Source organism: Coturnix japonica, chromosome 1 (assembly GCF_001577835.2).
Source record: "Coturnix japonica isolate 7356 chromosome 1, Coturnix japonica 2.1, whole genome shotgun sequence".
Classification (NCBI taxonomy): Eukaryota; Metazoa; Chordata; class Aves; order Galliformes; family Phasianidae; genus Coturnix; species Coturnix japonica.
The window spans coordinates 87,500,025-87,518,422 of NC_029516.1; the positions used below are offsets into that span (position 1 = coordinate 87,500,025).

Sequence of the window (18,398 nt, forward strand, 5' to 3'; positions counted from 1 at the left end):
TTTAGCAGGGTCTGTTGTAATAGGAGAAGGAAAAATGGTTTCAAACAAAAGAGGGAAGATTTAGACTGACTGTAAAAAAAAAAAAAAAGTTTTTGTTTTTTGTTTTTAATGATGAGAGTAGTTGAGCACGGGAGCAGGTTGCCCAGAGAGGTTGTGGATATCCATCCCTGGAGATGTCCAGCATCAGCCTGGATGGGGCTCTGAGCAACCTTATCTGGCTGTACATGTCCCCATTCAGTGCAGAGGAACTGAACTAGATGACCTTTAAAGGTCCCTCCAACTCAAACAATTCTATGATTCTGTGATCTCCAGAATTCTCTTCAGACTAATTTATTTTTTTCCCCCTGAATTTCCATGATTCTATGAATAGCATTACTGTTACTGTTTTAAATATGTGAATGTCCTCTGTTTGACGCTGAATATCAAGATCTTTTGGCAGAAATATGTGTACTAAAATGTACAGTAGTCCTCACTTCCCTCGTAAAATTATATAAAACTGTGCACACAAGGTATAAATAACAAAATAATTGCTTAATTTTTCCTAAGATTTCAGCCATTTCTGTTGCAGTACTAGAAACCTTTCTTGAGTGACTCCTATTTAGATTAAACAATGAATATTACAGGAATAGCTGAGTATTACTTCCTCTCTTGTGATTAGACACACTTCCTTTGCAACAGAAATATGTAAAAATAGTAGTTTTTCTAGCAAGTGTGATAAGTTTTGCACCAAACCTATGGCACTGTAGGTTGTAGTGAGGGGGTTCGTTATTTACAACAAGACCCACTGCATCCCTTCCAGTCTTTTCACAAACTATGCTTAGCTATGACAGGGATTTCCTCTTACATGCTAAGTCATCATATCAGTATGTCTATCCATCTCACATTTGTAACAGTGAATGTGAATATTCCTGCCTGGTACAGGAGGGTCTTCCATTCCCTCTCTTTTGTCCTGTAGGTTATGCATTTTATCTAAAGAAAAACAAGTCAATTACTTAACACAATGAAGGTACCAATTTTATGATAATATGCCAATCTATATTAATAAGGACATATTCTATCAACTACAAATAAAATAAAATGACAAGAGTTATTTCACTTATTCCTTTGTTGATGTAGTGGATTTTTATTAAACGCTAACAAATTCGTGTAGAAATAAATAAATAAATAAAATTCTTTATTAAGCACAAGTTAAGTTTAATTTTAAATGACAATTCAGATTTCCAAAGGGTGTAAGACAGTCATTGCTATTGTTCAAAAAAGGACAAGCATTTAAGAAGAGGATAAGGTCTTACCCTGCCTACACGAACATTAGAAAGATGGAATTCTCACAAGAAAAACATCATTCATCACAGTGTGATCAGACTCGTCATACCAAAATAAACTCTAAGAAAGAGAAAATCAAGCTATGTAGCAACACATTCAAAACTGTGCACAATACACAAATAAGTGTTAAACTGAACACATTCTACTTAATTATATTGTAAATAGCATGTTAATGTTCTCTTTTCAAATCATATATATCACATTTTCAGTAACAATTGCATATTGACAGCCAACAACATTAGTAAACAATATTTACACTTCAGTTACAGCTTTGAAAATGGAAATATGCAACTATACATATACATAAGTTGTTAATGAGGCAGAAGTTCAAACAAAGAGATCCATATTTAAATGTCCACTATGTAGCTACTCATTTTTAAGTGGGCAGATATTCTTAATGATAGGAAGCATTTAATTTAATAACATGGGAGACATAAGATTTAGTATGTCATTAACAATCCACCTGCATTTTTCAAGAGCAGCAGTATTGAAAATTCTGATAAACACATACAGTGTTGGCTTTTAACCTTAAATGGTTTTTCAATTTACTTGGATTCTGTAGGTGCTGTTTTCTATTAAGAGGCTGGATTACTGAATTCCCTTTCTTATCTCTGGCCTTCGAAGTGTCAACGACATGGAGAGGTTGTTGCTTAGCATGATTTCTGCTGCACTAAAGTCCTCAATTGTGATCACATATTAGTCAAATCAAGGACCCGTTGTGGTATCCCAGGGCTTCTGATTTATGAAGATGTCAGATCCTGAGAATCTTGTCCATCACTATGGTGGCAAACCTAACAGCATTAGAGGCTCTTGCATGTTCCTACCAGGAGGTTGTAATGCTCTCATCAGGCTATGACTTTTTTTTTTTTTTTTTTTTTTTGCAGTGGGGTGCTGTCAACTCTATTCTCATCAGTTATACGTATCAGTGGATTATTAACAATATTTGTCAGACTTCTATATTAGTTTTGTCCCAAAACTGCCTTGCCCTACTTCAGCAATAGAATTACATTTTACACTGTCTCAAGAAATGCTTTTAAATTAGAATTGATGTTTCAGTCATATGATTTTTCACCGCTGATGTAATTTAGTTTTGTAGCTAAATTTTTATATGAGTATATGGTTTATTTTTTTTTTAAGTGTGAACCTATTAAAGGCAGCTGAAACACAGAGAATTACCACAGCAGAATTTGGGATAATGACCCTCCCATATGTGAAAGACTAAATGCGTGCTCAAGACTACAATATACTTCAAAAGTAAATTGAAAAGAAACATAAAATAGACCTTATTTTATAATCAGACCTTATAATCAGACCTTAGATTAAAACTTTTAAGTAGGCATTTAATCAACATGACAAATAAACAAGTATAGATATAAACATGAAATATCCCATGTCATCATAAAGGAACTACAGCATGTTGTATATTTTGCTGTTAAAGCTATTATAGAATTATTTGCTTAAATTGTATACAAAATCTCCAAACTTTTACCAGGAGAACATATGGGAATGTTTTTCCCCAATGCTGCATATCCCACTGTACTGAGAGCAGCTGTGCCGGTACACCATCCCTATAAAACCATTAAAATTGTATATACAAAGGGGCCAGCTCAGAAAACAGAAACAGAAACCAATGACTCATTTTAACGTCTGTCTCTGAACAGAAACACAAAATAGCAATTACCTCAAAACTGCTTACTGCCACAGCTAGGAAGGCTTTTTCACATTTAAAACACACTATGCACACAAGAGAAAATCACTTTTTTTTTTTTTTTTTATATTGTACAGCTTGCTATATTGAGGCTGATGGAGGAATTCAGCATGCTTCAATCTAAGTCATCAGTACAAATCTTGCCCGTGCTGCTGGTGACCAAAAGTTATTATTTGTTTCCCAGCTTAAATTATTTTAGAATCAGCCTTTTGTAGACAAGAGAAACACATTGTAATGTAAGCTTATCTTACCCAGACAATCAGCAATAGTTCAGCCTTCTAGGACAACCTTGAGAAGAATAGACTATTTTGCACTGCCATGGCCCAGAAGGTACTTATCTTGAGAATGAAGAAAGAATTGGATTTCAATAGCATCTACGAGAACGAGATCCTGTAGCCAGGACTGTGTATCTATGAACTTCTGTAATATAAATAGTAATTAGATCCCACTGCCATATTACCTGCTGAAAGGTTTTATAAAGGAAATATGTCTTCCATACTTCTCCAAAAAGTTACATGAAAAATTATCTTTGTATCATTTCCCAAGGGAATATAGATATATACAGTCAGTTTTTAAACTGTAAATGGCACTTCTGTTAAAATGTCAAATTTAAAGTAAATGAGACATATGGAGTAAAGCCAAAGATTGTTTTTAAGGTAAAAAAAGAGGGTAACTCCCTCTGTTTATGAAATCTAAAATCTAATAGTAATGTCTACAGATGTGTATATGGCATCAAACAGCAAAGGCATGTGCTGGATCGATTTATCATTTTTGTTGATATTAAAAAATAAATATATCCATGAACAACAGCAGAAAAAAAAAAAAAGAAAAAAAAAAAACACAGAAACAATTTGGAAATATAGAAGAAAAATATATTCTCATCTGAATTTACAGAGAATTTACATCAGAAATTCACATAGGTGCTTACAGGACTTGAATCCTTACATAGAAAGAAAACACTAGAAGTCATTTCCAGTATCCATAGAAAGAAATAATAGAAATGATTCAAGTCACTGAAATAATGAAGCAGGCCATTCAGGACATTTTTCCTCTGGGAATGACAGGATCCTTTGAAGTGATTTGTATTTCAAAGAAAATTATCTTAAATTCTGATATACTTTTGTCATCCACCACTAGCCCATTGTGGTTTTGCAAGGACATAACATCACTCATTAGCAGTCTTTATGTAAAATTCTGAATAAAGGCTTTATCTGGGGAGAAGGCTGTCATATGATCTGGAAGCTGATTAGTGATTTGATGTATACATAGTTAGAACTGAAGTTTGGAGGTGTTAATTTTCAATTGACTGTAAATCTGCATTGCTCAGATGAAATGTACAACATCCTCTGAGTCAAGTAGTTTGCTTGATAGCCATAAACAACTAATGGTACTTACATTTAAATTATTTATCATAAAAATATTGAGGATCAGGTTTAAAGAAACTATAGATGCCTGAAGGTACCAGTGGTCAAGCAATTTGCAAAACAGTGTTTTTTTTGTTCCTTCATACTTAGAAACTTTATCAAAAAATACTTCATGTTTCTAAATAACTACAATCTGTACAAGTGAACAGGAAAAGGTTATGTCTTTATTCAGGAAACATTATAGTACAAATGAAAACACTATGAGTTTTAGAGACTAGATCCAGTTCTAAAGCTTACAGTTGTTTAAGTCACACCCTTGACAAGCAATGCATAGAATAACTGATAGAGCTTTTGCTAACACCAGCATGACAAAATGAAGAGAGTGATGGCTACAGAGCTGGATGTCTGGTACATTCATGTCTGCTCTGCTAGAAATAAGATGGTAGTTGCAAGAGCGGCACAGAGAGGCTGTGGCATCTGAATAGCTAAGTCCTGGATTTGTATGCAGTAACTCATCAGAATACCACTGTTAAGTCAAATCATGATGATAAATCAAAGAACTGAGGGAAGTATTTCTTACAGGAGTGTCAAAATGGGAAAAAAAAAAAAAATAGGAAATGAGGGCTGAACCAAATGTTTGTGAAGAACCACTGGATTTTCACAAGGACATGTCTTGAAAAATCTTAAAATACAGTAGAATTTTTTTATTTGAATTCTTTTAGTCTGTGGAAATCAAAGCTATAATTATGAACTACCACATTTCATAATCTTGGCAAATAACGTATGATAGATATAAAATGTTTTATATGGGAAAAGTGTCCCTTATTACATTTTCCAAATTCTTTCTTCCCATTAACATTTTAGATTTAAGTCATATTTAAGATGCTTAAATCAAACTACTTAATATTCTGAATTGAAAGGCTCATTAAGCTGAACAGTAGGATTTCTGTCATATGCTCTTCAGGCGCTTACAGTATGAAATTCTCTTTTTAAATTCCAAATGTTCAAAGAGAAATCTTTATTGATAAACTGCAATTATGTTTCTTTTCTTTGAGAGGCATTACTATATGTTTGACATCTGGACTCTGCTGATCTCTTGGGTTTTTCCCACATTCTCAAATATTTTAGCAAAAGCATAGAGTACTGTGTACAGCAACGTCAGCCATTTTTTAATCAGTTTATAATATGTATTAATTTGTGGCTGTCAAATATTAAATAACCATTTACTGTAACTATATTTATTCAGACTGGTGATGTTATAAACTAATCCTTCGTTGGTCTGTATTATTTCTGTATATGAAAAAAAAAAAAAAAAAAAAGTCTACTAATTTTGTTTGGTGCTAAGAGTAAAACCATTTTTTACAAAAACATTTCTCCAAGGCCAGGTTTATCAAAATTGTTTAAAGGTGCCTCACTCTGCTGATAGCATCTATGTGGAAGCCTCACTAGTATTGCAAGTCAGTACGAGTAAGGCTTCTAGCAATTAGACTCTTTTGAAGGTTCTTAACAGGTACCTATCTAAATATTTTTATCTTGGCAGAGTGTGAAAACTTCCATCATGCAGTCTTTGATCTGGAGTTCTAGAAATTAAATTACAGGCTGCCTAGAGGGATTTTGAAGTGCTAAGCACTCTTCTTTCAGACCAAATAAAAAGCACAATTACAGCTCTTACAGTAGTTGTATATCTGATATTAACATGGATTCATGAAGTAGCTTGGCTAGGTTTGGTCAGAAGCTATCTCATATGAACTGAACAGTTAATGAATGGAAAATGCCAAGACAAAGGCCAGAAGACAGGGAATAAAACTAATGGACAAAAGCTGCCCTAAACGGGAGCAGAAAAACATTTCCAGGTGAAGAGCAGGAAGAGTAAAATAGGTTAGTAAATGTGAGAAAATAAACTGTACTTAACGCTACTATATTTTTATTATTTTCACAGAAAAAGAAACACATATAATCTTAGAGGAAAACAGAGTTGTACCACAGGATATATCAGTGTCATAACCTAAAGAAAATGGTCACAAAACGTAAGTAACAAAATACAAGTACTGGAAACATTGCTTTTCATTTGGGTTTGCATTGTCACAGGGGAATGGGGAGAGTGAAGGGGAGAGGGGATGGGAACAAATATTTGATTAGAATATCACAGATTTCTACTAAAAATATTATAGCAGCAGCTGATAAAACTGCTGTTTGTTTTTTTTCTGTTGTTTTCTCAGTACTTCAGGAAGTATTACTCTAAGATTTTCTCAAAGACTCTTTGTTTATCACTCCCTTCACTTTTTTCTTTCTAATTACATAGAAGTCAGCGTTCCTGCAACAGCTGAGCTTTCTTTTCTTTCTCTTTCTGATTTTCTTTCTTTGCAGAGGTCCTACAGTGAAATAGAATTCAGCCAAATCAGTAATGTTTTGGCGGCAGACCATATGGTTAGTTGAGACTACTAAGAGGCTTTAAGATAAAACGTCCTACTGTTATTCTATTCTTGTCAAAACTTGTTTGAGTGTTACATATAGAAAGGATTATGATGCCATTTTTATTTATACAAGCATGCACAATTTACATTCCCATGTACAGTATAAAGAGTTTTGGACATGATGCTGCCATTTCTCTTATGAACAGGTTTCTGAACTGAGATTCATAGCCATACATGATTTATGCATGTCCACGCAAATTTATAGCATTAAAAATCATCTGTAATTCCTTCAACTGGTGGTTTGAGATTGTTTTCATAAGGGGCAGAAACTCTAAATAAAAAAGTTTTGTTAAAAATCCATTGATAATCTCAATAATATTGTTCTGTCCACTTATTTGCACTGTTTTTCTTCAATGTAAAGTTTAATACTGAAGGCATTTCCTCTGAAAGTTAAAAGCGAGGTCACTGAAACAATTGTGATAAGATATTCTTTTTGGTAGCTTCTGAAATTTGATATGTCTATCTTATCACCACGTTTGATTAATTCCAGTACAATACAGTCATCTCTTGTTTTCATATAAGCTCCTTTCAACTTCTATTTAACTCCTTCCTTCATAGTTCCCAGAAAGAATGTATCTTTTGAAAGAATAATCAAAGCAAAGCAAGATTCTGGGGAACATCTACTTACTAGAAGGTAATTTTCCAATTTTGCATTTGTGAAGGGGTAACTACATAAAAAAAATAAAAAGATCAGTTTCCAATTTTCCTCCATTATCTGTTCAAAGTGAACATTGCTGAATTAAGAAAAGGTATCTGTAATTTGATAAGGCGACTAAAATTTGTAAAACAGAGATTTCACAGATACAAACGCTCACACAACCATGTACAACACAGCTGGTTCCCAATAAGAAGCAACTCCGTTGAGAAAATTAACTAAAATAACTCTTGGTCAGGATAGTCTGTATCTCTGTTGTTGCTGTATGCTAAAAAGTGCTTTAAAATATAAAACCTTTAGTAGTCCACAGATAGCAGACTACAACCACATAACACAACTTGAAAACTAGCACTTAAGTATATCAAGGCTGTGGTAACTTCTGTTTCATATAAAAAAGAAGATACATCATAATTAATTCTTTGTTTTGTCTCACTGAAAACAGTGGTGAAGTCTAAATATTGACTGCAAAATGAATTAAGACGTATTTGTAATGACAGTGAGCAAGTTTTTAGCACAAATCATTTCACTTTTTCCACCAAAAGTATATTTGGGTTTAATTGATAATGATTCGTAATTTAAAGAGAAATTAAAATCTAACTGAAAAATTCTAGGCTATTCAATTCAAGTACATGAGACAAGGCTACTTAGAGAGAAAAGTTATGGGAAAATTCTGACATGGGATTCAAAGGTTCTATTCTGTTCTCCAGAGAGTGCTTTGTTTTCTATAAAATAAAATATCCGGTTAAAATAGATCTTGCATTTCATAAATATAGTATCTGGTCTAGGATAGACCTGATATGTACAAAATTTGCATGGTGTGTCTTCGATTCATGGAGAGAAGGAAAACTTTAATACTGCATGATCCTACAATACCGTTTGAGAAGATGGTCCAAGGAGACTGAGTGAAAATGGAGTGTAGTGTTAATATATCATTCACAGACAAAGAAGAGATTTAATCTCTAGTACATTGTTAGCTTTCTCTGTGTGCATCTCATGAGTCTGAGATAAACATACAAAAGTACTTATATTAGAATTTTTTTACAGTGTATTAATGTTTTTACTCCTCACTTTACGTACGTACGCATGTATGTTCCGTATGTATGTAGGTTCTTCCAAAAGTAATGTCTCCTATTTATTTCCATGAAAATACATTGAGTGCAGTAACACTGATAGAGTGAATTCTCAGCTACAAAGCACTGATTTTCAACTATGAAACCAGTCAGCAAAATAAGCTATGCATTTTTGCCAGCAATGAACAAAAGTCTGTATGCCACAATCAGAAAAATCTGCTCCAGTAGAGATGACACACTGTTGTTGTGGTCACTGCTGAACACTGCACCCACCAAATCATAGTGCTCACATCCACTTTCTAGTCTTCATAAAGATTCACTAATGATGAATGTCAATGGGTGTTATTTTTTCTGCACAAGGATTTCAGTTCCACACCTTTGCTTCTTTCGCACCTCCTTCTCAGACCCCATTTTGTCAGAATGTGCCTCTGCTACCATCTATAATGTGGCAACAAAATGTAACGGAATATTGGTGGGAACGTTCAACCTCTACTGCTGCATCACCAGCATCCACTCTGATGTCATGAACCAGTAGAATAACAAAGGAAGCATTACTTTTGGAGCAGTCCTCATATTCCTCATATTTAAAAGCTTACTAAGATTCAATTAACTGTGGTTAAGGGGGGAAAAAAAGAATAAAAATCATGACATGGTAAACTGATTTTGGCTTTCCTGTTTAATTTATATGAAAAGTTATTTCCGCAGAATCTTCATGGTCAGCTGAACTAGGAGGAAAAAGAGTGTGCAAATCTTGGCTAATCTCTTGTGCAGTCTGCTTAGAAAACTCATTCATTTTACTTTTGTACTCTTAATACCATTTCTTTATTAAAGTCTACCCTGCTAAGAATGCAGAAGAAAAAAAAAATGCCTAACTGTGTCTGAAAACAAAGGTAGAGTTTTATTTGGATATTTTGAACCACTCTATAGTTCCTTTTCCTATCTTTAGCTGTCCTAGAATATATCTGACATCTAGCTCATGAGAGTAAAGAAAGTATAGGTGAAAATGATGTTTTTAAGAAAACTAATGATACTGATATTTTTCATTTTAGGTTCATCTTATAACTCTTTTCTACTTCTTGTTTCTTTCTCAGTACTTTCTGACAGTCTTTTAAAAAGCTCTTTGCATGATCTCGAAATAATCTGTAATGTATCTCAAATATGTAAAAAGTCTCAGATTTTGATCCAAGGTATTGTTAATGTAATTTAATATATAGAATAGATACTGTGTTTGTATTATTTTACTTCAGATACATAGGATAGGTTTCAGGATAGTTCTCAGTATCTATGGACAATGCATGCCATATTTTCTCTACGTAGACATTTCTCTATGTCGGCTAGGAATCTGTGTGGCGCAGACTCTGCTTGAAGTGATAAATTAAATGATTCTTGAAAGCAACTAAGTTGTTTCTTTGTTGAATGGGAATGCTGATGACATTTATTCTGTGCTTCATAATAAACTCATTTAAAAACAAAAGTGCTAAAAAAAAAGTAAAATATCCAGCACTTGAGGAAATATGCATAAACTGGCTTAAACTCCCTCAGTTACAAGCTGTTGGGAGTAGCATCAATTCACATTTAATTATTTTTAAAGTACTTGTACATAGCTGTTATATATTCAAAAAGATTTTTTAGAAATTTGCCTTGTTCTGCATTTGAAATTGGAAAGCTGATCATGTTATATGACTAAATGGTTTTCTAATAAATGTCCAAGAGAATTTATATATTAAGATGTAATGTAGTGATCACCTGCTCGGAACTATTCAACTAAGAATGTTTTCTCTGTTTATTCAGAGTGAATTTGTTATTTGTTATTTACTTATTTATTTAGAAGCCAGTACTTGGTGTAGACTGTTCAGGTTTTCTTGGTTGAGCCATGGATAGAATTAAGATTACCTAAAACACAGAAGTGATATCCACATATTATATTCATGATATTAAAAAAGAAAAATCAAAGCAAAGATGTTGCCTTCATGAAGTCGATATCTGGTTTCTAAAAGAGTTTTTGTTTTATGTCAAATCTCAGTACAGACTTTTGAAGTAAGAGAGCTTCAGTTTTTGGTAATAACACTACATATGGTTAACACCAGACAGTGTCTATGCAAGGCTGAAAGCTGCAAGCTGATATGTAAAAGTAAAGTGGGAGAAAAATGAATGCGATGTCAGATACATACTCAATAGCTTTTCAGGCAGTAGATTTGTATGAATATAACAGTATTTCCATATCTTGAGGCAAGGATTCATGCAACTGCTTATTATTACAATCTGTCCCATGTAAAAGACTTCTAGAAGTAGAGTTACTGCTAATATGTGACAATATATTTAAAGGATCTGATAAATACCCTTGATTTAGTTTGTTAGGTTCTATTTCATACCAAATGTGTAATAATTAGTGCCTGATGTTGTCCAGTATCAACTCTGTTGCCAAGACTTATGCTGCACCTGTGTTTTTAAATACCTCTCCCTTCTATTGAACTTGTCAGAGTCAATGCCAATTATTACATTTGAATAAGATATATTTCATTATTCCAAGACTGTCAGATAGGCTAATAGCTTTCTTTGTTCATTTCAGGTCTTAGTCAAAGTCATATTTTTAATACTACAATACTGTAATCAAACAGATTTACGCACTGTAAAATAATTAAAAATACATTTTTATATGTCCAGTTATCTGTTAGATCCGTTTCTCCCACCTTATACACCACTTATTAACATAATAACGAACCTAAAATTATGTGATGCCGTTGTGCTTTATGTGAATAATTTAAAAACTGGTTATATTTTCAAAGAGAAGCAAATGTATAATTTTACATAGGAGTTTTATAATATATGGTCAAAAAATCTTGCATTAGTTGCATGATCATACATGACTGTACATAAAGAAAGCTGATGCCTGTAAAAGTACAGAATCAAGGTAAGTGCTGTTTCATCTGCTGTCAGACATCAGAGGAATACTGCATCAAATTTGAGATTCTTCACTAGGAAATATTTAACAGATACTTGTTAAATATTTTGAAGCTAAAATAACAGGTCTTCTAGGAATAACAAAAAAAAAATTCAATATGAAAGTTTTAACTAAAAAGTAAAAAGGAATGTTCATTTATGGATTTTTGTATACAGGAGGTGAAGAAAAGTTTTGGCATGCTTCTGTTACAGTCATTTAAAAATCAGTATTGAACTCTCAGAAGTTAGCCAATAATGCAAGCTATTCCCTGATATTTAGAACTGAGATTGAATGGGACATTCATCAGGTCAGCAGCAAGGCACGGATATTGCAAAGAGAAGAAGATATAGAATGTGTATGGGATGTGTCTCATTACAGAAGTCCAGAATAGGTGATATTTGGGGGGCTTTAGTTCTGTGAGATTATGGAATTTTCCTATCATTTGAAAGGGAATTTAGGCTATTATTCCAGTCCGTTATATATGTATTGAACTTTTCCACAGAAAGTGTTAATTAATGCATCAGCTGCTTAGTATATGTTTATCTTGATTGCAAATATGTGCAATCTCATATTTACCATGCTGTTTCCCATAAAAACTCTGAGCATAATAGGTAAATGTATTATGGAACAGGTCTCAGTCACTGTGATGCTGCCTCTTTCATTGCTTTTGTATGTTTTCAACCAGTTATTGCAATCAGCATATAAGATAGCTAGATGCATGGAGATGCATAACGACAAAAAGGAAGATTTGTATTTTTTATGACCAGATCCAAATTTAATGCAGGCTGGAAAACTAACATTTTTTGTAGCCTCCTTCATGATATTTTTTTGATTAGGTGTTTGTTTTAGAGAATTTTTTCCTTTTAAAGTAGAAATAAGTATGTTCTTTTGCACAGTTATTCACTGAAGAGAGCAAAAATTGTAGTACATCAGATGTAGACAGTGAGGAAAGACCTTTTTCTCCCTATCATGTGTACTTTGTTCTACAAATGCATATGTTTTAACAATCCAGATTTACATTTAAAAATAATTATCCATTATATACCCAGTAGGGGAAAAATCTGCTTTGTTTCTATGAAAGTTTATGTTCATTGTTACTGGAAGGCAATTATTTTGATAAATTTAACACCACATCTGCATATAAAAGGTGTGACTTTTCTGTCTCTTTAACCTCATTAAGACAAATCAAGTTTAAACTGGACAGCCAAAATAAAACCCCTGAGGAAATAAAAACCTTTTTTTATATGTAAGAGTCTACCACTAACTACATTTGATACTATTCCAAAAACTATTGAAGACTCTGCCAGCCAAAGGCATTTCGAAAACAAGTTTATATAGGATGAACAAGAACATTCACAGAAAAGCTGGTTGGAAAAAAAGAGATTTTCTGTTGTCAAAAAAAAAAATAAAAAAAAATGTCGTATCAAACTTCTTCTGAAAAGAGAAAGTAAAACTTCATATACTATATAATATGTTCACTTCTCAAGTAATTTGTTGAACCACAGCATTAGAGTAGAATTTTATACATACATATGTACATGTATGAAGAACAGAAAAATCACAATGAGCTCAAATCATTAACTCCTTTGTCCACATGCACTCATGACAGAGAACATTTGATACACAAGTATTAGATAATTCCATTACTCATAACAAATACCACTTTTCAACATGAGTAAGATTGGAATAATCTGGCAGGAACAGATATACCGTACCCTATTTAATACTAGTTAAAATGTTGTTTATGTCTTAACTAGTACTTGCACTGAAAGGATCTATAATCATCATGTTGGTTTATTGGTGTTCTGGGCATGAACTTTCACTGTTTCCATAGCATGTGACACATTTCATAGGATAAAGATTCTAGCAAATATATTTTTAATCCACACCTCTAAAGTTATACTTTTGTGATAAAAAATTGCTTGTATATTCAGTAAAATATACTCTTGAAGTCTATCAGTGAGTTGCACACTGAATTGTTTCAGTAAGTTCAATAGGTCGTGAATCATGTGAACTTGTCTGACACAATTTGCAAATCTTTTATTTAACATCAGAATTCTGCTGTGGTTTGAAAGATATTCATTGTAATGATCACAAAACTATTTTTAATATTTATGGAATGGTACTGCAGAGCCCATTGTAAATTCAGAGCATATGTTTACCAGTGACAAGAAACAGAAGAATGCAGTAAATTTTATGAACTGTTAATGAGTCAATAAATTGACTGTTTTGCAGCTAGTTCATATTGGCACTGTCCAATGTTCCAATCTGGATTTCATACAGAGGGAAACATTCTATTCCAAATTTTAACTCTATTTCTTATTTTTCTTCACATAAGGGTGCCTTAAGAAAAATAAATGCAATTGAATGAGAATCACAAGATGTTCTTCTCACTATTGTCAAGATAAGAAGTTACTGGATTATAAGTTTCTTCAGCATCACTGAGTTCAGTGCTTTATTATTACATAACCCTTTTAACAAACTTTTCTCATTGACAAATCTTTTTCAGAATGGTCAGCTTTTTACCAACATACTCATACAGTATAATTAAATTCAATCCTGAGACTATGTCAGAATTGAATGGCTAAGCTCCCATTTGTCTCATACTAAACTTCTCAGTACTACTTATTGTTAATTTCTCTTTATCCAGTTCCTCATACATCCATGTGTTGTTTTCTTTTCTTACTAATTCCAACTTTCTTTATAGCAGTATTGGAATGTTCTGCCATTGCCCACCTAAGATCTGAAATGTTTGCTTGGGAAATAAAACTATCAGTATAGTCTGACATAGTGTTCCTCTGGAGCTCTGCATTTTATCTAAATTACCTGTACAATGATAATAATAATTAATTAGAATGTCATAGTCAGACTATTTCTATTGTTATGCACCATTTTCCTTCTTTTTCCCCAAATTTAAAAAGTACCTAGGCTATTCTCAAGTGACTGTGTGAAATCGTAGTTGGTATATTTGTTGAAAGCACTTGCTACGTGACCTACAGCTCCACACACCGGCTTTGTTAGAATTCTGAAATGAAGACTCTTGTCACTTGGCAAAGATAAATCAATACTTCTAAACTGGCTGTATGTCAACTATGGAAATTTTTCATGCCCTAACAGTCCACTCTGCATTTAGTACTATGGTCAAAATTATTTTCCTTTTTAAAAATTGAGGGTTTTTTAAATTTATTTTTAGATATAATGATTTGCCAGTGCATAGTGACTATTTCCCAATTTCTCCTTCAATTTATATGATAGAAATAAGTTTTCTATTTCAATTATATCCTTTGTAGGACTTTGTTTAGCTTAAATTGGCCATTGTCTCATTCCATTAACTTTTATTTTATTTTATGTTTTGCTGACTTACTATTTTCCCTATTCATTTTTTGCTCTATTAGAATTTTGATATAACTGTATGCCCTGAAATTTGTGTTACCTTTCTTCTGCTTGTGTGATACGTAAGTTTGTTATAGTCTTAAGCATTTTTAATCTAAAGTTCAGGAATAATTTTCACTTATATTTCCATGGCATCTATTTCTCTTTTCTGCAGCCCAACTACCGTATTTTTAGATGCACAAAATGTATTATTTCTAGCATTACCAGGCTGAATAATCATGCTTGTCATACCATTTAATATTGTTCTACTGCATCATTTGTCATTAAGTTAAGAGGCTTGACCAAAGAGATAATCTTTTCATTGCCATTTAAATCCACCACAGTCCCGAAGATATTTCCAATATGTTCCTAATTAATTGCATCATATATTTTTATGTTTGCTGCACAGTAAAGACATGTTAGCCAATGTATTCGTTCTCATCCAGTTCTGTCACTTACAGTTAAGTAAATGCATTGTTTTATATCACAAAGACATAGCATACGGTGTAGCTGGATTCTATCTATAGTATGTTCTGCTTGGTATAAATATACAGGAATATATGTCTTCCTTTCCACTTTGAAAGGCAATATTATGAACTAAGAGAGAGTACAGTCAGAAGAGCTGGAGATGAACATACAGCTGTGTGCTTTCTGAAAAGAATATGTACTTTTTGTAGTTCATTTTATAAAATTTGAAGTCTTATCTGACTGCACAAGGAAACCTATTTATTTTTGCTTTGCTATTGTATTAATATGTCATATTTTTCCTTCTATTTCATAGTATGATTCCCAGTTTGTAGACAAAAAGAAATTTTCAAATCTGTTTAAATGTATTGGGTAGAAAAAGTTAGGAAATAATTTTTACCTGCCATTGTGGAAGTTACAGAGCTGCAGATTAATTAAAATAAATATTATTTCAATAGGAAATTTAACATAGGAAGTTTCAGGGAGAAGTTTAAGCATTTTATTGTATTTTTGTCAGAGGGAAAGAAGAGAACACAAACTAAAGAACTCTGAAGATACCAAAACTGACAGAAATATGGCAAATGAGTTGGAAAAACTGTGTCATAAACAAGTCATAAACAAGCAACACCTCACAGAATAAGCATGCCAGTAGTTTGAATTTTCTTCTGGCATTTACTTTGTATAAACCGAACAATTAAATGCCAACAGCTTGGAATGCAACGATTCAATGAGAAGTGATTTACATCACAGGCAAAATGGTATGCCAGGGCCATCTGCATATCCAGGCTGTCCACAAAACTTCATGAGTTAAAGTTATGACTAATATCACTAAATCTACCGGACAACTGATTTAAACCGTAGTAGAGGGAAGTTATCTTTTCAGTCCTAAAAGCTTTGGCAAAACTTATTGTCTACTTACATCCAAACTGAAGACTAAAACAAGATTCCAGTAATGCTAATAATATTTATCTACTATTTTATACAGCTGTTTCCTTCCTTTCCTCTGAACAGAAAAAGGCATCTGTATGTGTACTTTATGTGTTACACTCATAAATATCTCCATAACAAGTATGAGCCAACATATTTTATAAGTTTATTCCATAATACATATGCTGGGCAGACATTTTGCCCCAGGGCACAGAGACTTATTTTCCAAGGCAAGGAAAAACAAAGACAATGTATTACACACTTTTATGCTAAATTTAAGAAATTCTCCTAACTTTCACCTATGCAGTTGCTTGCAACTTAAGACCTATAAACAGGCAGCTTTTGAACAATTAATTGGATCTTGCTGTTGTGCTCCCTTGTGGAAACTCCTCTTGGAGACCAACGGAAACAGTTGTTTATGTACCATTGCCACAGTTTCACCATCCCTCAGTGCAGGAAGAAAAGCATTATTTTACACTACAGCAAAAAACCATGCACCAAGCACCAACCACTATGCAAACATAGCAGAAGTTAAACTTCTAAATTCCTACCTCTTAAGATATTAAAGCCATATTTACACTCCAAAGCAGCAAATAGCTTAAGTCAAACACTTCCCATATCTACATAGTGGTCATGTCTATTTGTTTTTATTTTTTTGTGTGTGTGTGGATTTTTTATTTTTTTTTTAATTATTTTCTTGAGTAGTAGTACTTTCTTACAATGTTGAACATACTGATACCTGATTGCAAGCATTTGACAATCATAGAACCATAGAATCACGAAGGTTGGAAAAGACCCACAGAATTACGCAGTCCAACCATCCACCAATAATTCTCACTAAACCATGTCATTCAACAACTTTCAAATGTTGCTTGAACTCACTCCACTGCCTGACCGCTCTTTCAGAGAAGTCTTTCCTAAATATTTTATATATAATATTAAACATTCCCAAAATGTTAGTCCTGTAACAGAATTAGTCTTCAGCAAAAAGTACAGGAGAAGACAGAAAAAAATGACTAACTTTATGCTTCCTCACCCAGATTTCATTAACATGTATGCGGCTAGAATTGGCATACAAAAGTAGCACTGTCTTGGAGAGCAGATAATGTTCTCCTTTGGAGTCACTGGAAAATCCATTTCTCCCAAGGGTTAAAATTAGCATCCATAGTGGCAAACACCAGGATGTAATCTTGTTCTGCCCCCTGACATTAAAGAAAGCATTTCCCTTATTTCAGTGGAAAAAGAAATTCTTTTAAGGAGTCCTGAAGACATGATCAGAGAATACTTATAGTGAAGCTAGTAAGAATTTCTGCACTAAAATGGATTTATAACCATTGAGCTAATCCCCACTTTGATGCTTTTTAATTCACTGAAAGGGCTGAAACAAACATAATCACCTTAAAAAAAAAAAAAAATAAATAAATTAAAAAAATATATATTTTCAGATTTCCATTGTTCTGATAGCTTTGGTTAAACATTCCTAAAATACCATTCTATATGTTTCCTGTCCACCTCTTCTGAACACACAAATGAAAAGATTATGTAAGAGCTACTGTTTAATCTCCTCCTCTGTCTGTTAAACATACCAGAAAAATAAGCTATTTTTCTTGAAACAAGTATGTTATTGACCTAGATGACATAAACCTCACATCTACATTGTCAACAGAAAAAATTACTGCTGAATGCTCAAAACCACTATTTGTCCAAGTAAATTCAAAGGCATGGCCCCTTTTTATCTAATGTTTCTCATGTTCAGTGTTATGCGAAAGTCCGATTAAAAGCTTTTGAAAATAACCTAAGTGTGTAATTAGGGGGCACACAACTCCCATCCTAAGGTTAATATCCTCAGAAATATGCAAAGTGCAAATCTAACAGAGAACCAATCTGTTTCATAATTCAGTTTCACTGTCTCTCCCCTGCACTTAAAACCTTGCAGCGTTTTTCTGAATGATGCTAGTTTATCAACTTAGAGAGTAAGTAGTTGTTGAGATATTCATATTATACATACTAATAGTTTAGTATTCATATTTAATATGTTTTCATGTCCATTTTTATCTGCATTTGAAGACTAATATTTCACCCAATGGGCTGACGTGGTG

General features: G+C 33.1%; 1 protein-coding gene and 1 long non-coding RNA gene across 2 annotated transcripts in view; one reads left to right on the plus strand and one right to left on the minus strand.

The window, feature by feature from the left end:
- The window catches only part of ROBO2 (roundabout guidance receptor 2), an 861,802-nt gene that overhangs the window by 438,978 nt on the left and 404,426 nt on the right, over positions 1-18,398 (minus strand). The gene's annotated exons all lie outside the window — the stretch shown is intronic.
- LOC116654248 lies at positions 5,974-7,503 on the plus strand. The gene is made up of 3 exons (XR_004309317.1): positions 5,974-6,248; positions 6,335-6,422; positions 7,428-7,503. It is a non-coding gene; the product is annotated as an uncharacterized LOC116654248 (long non-coding RNA).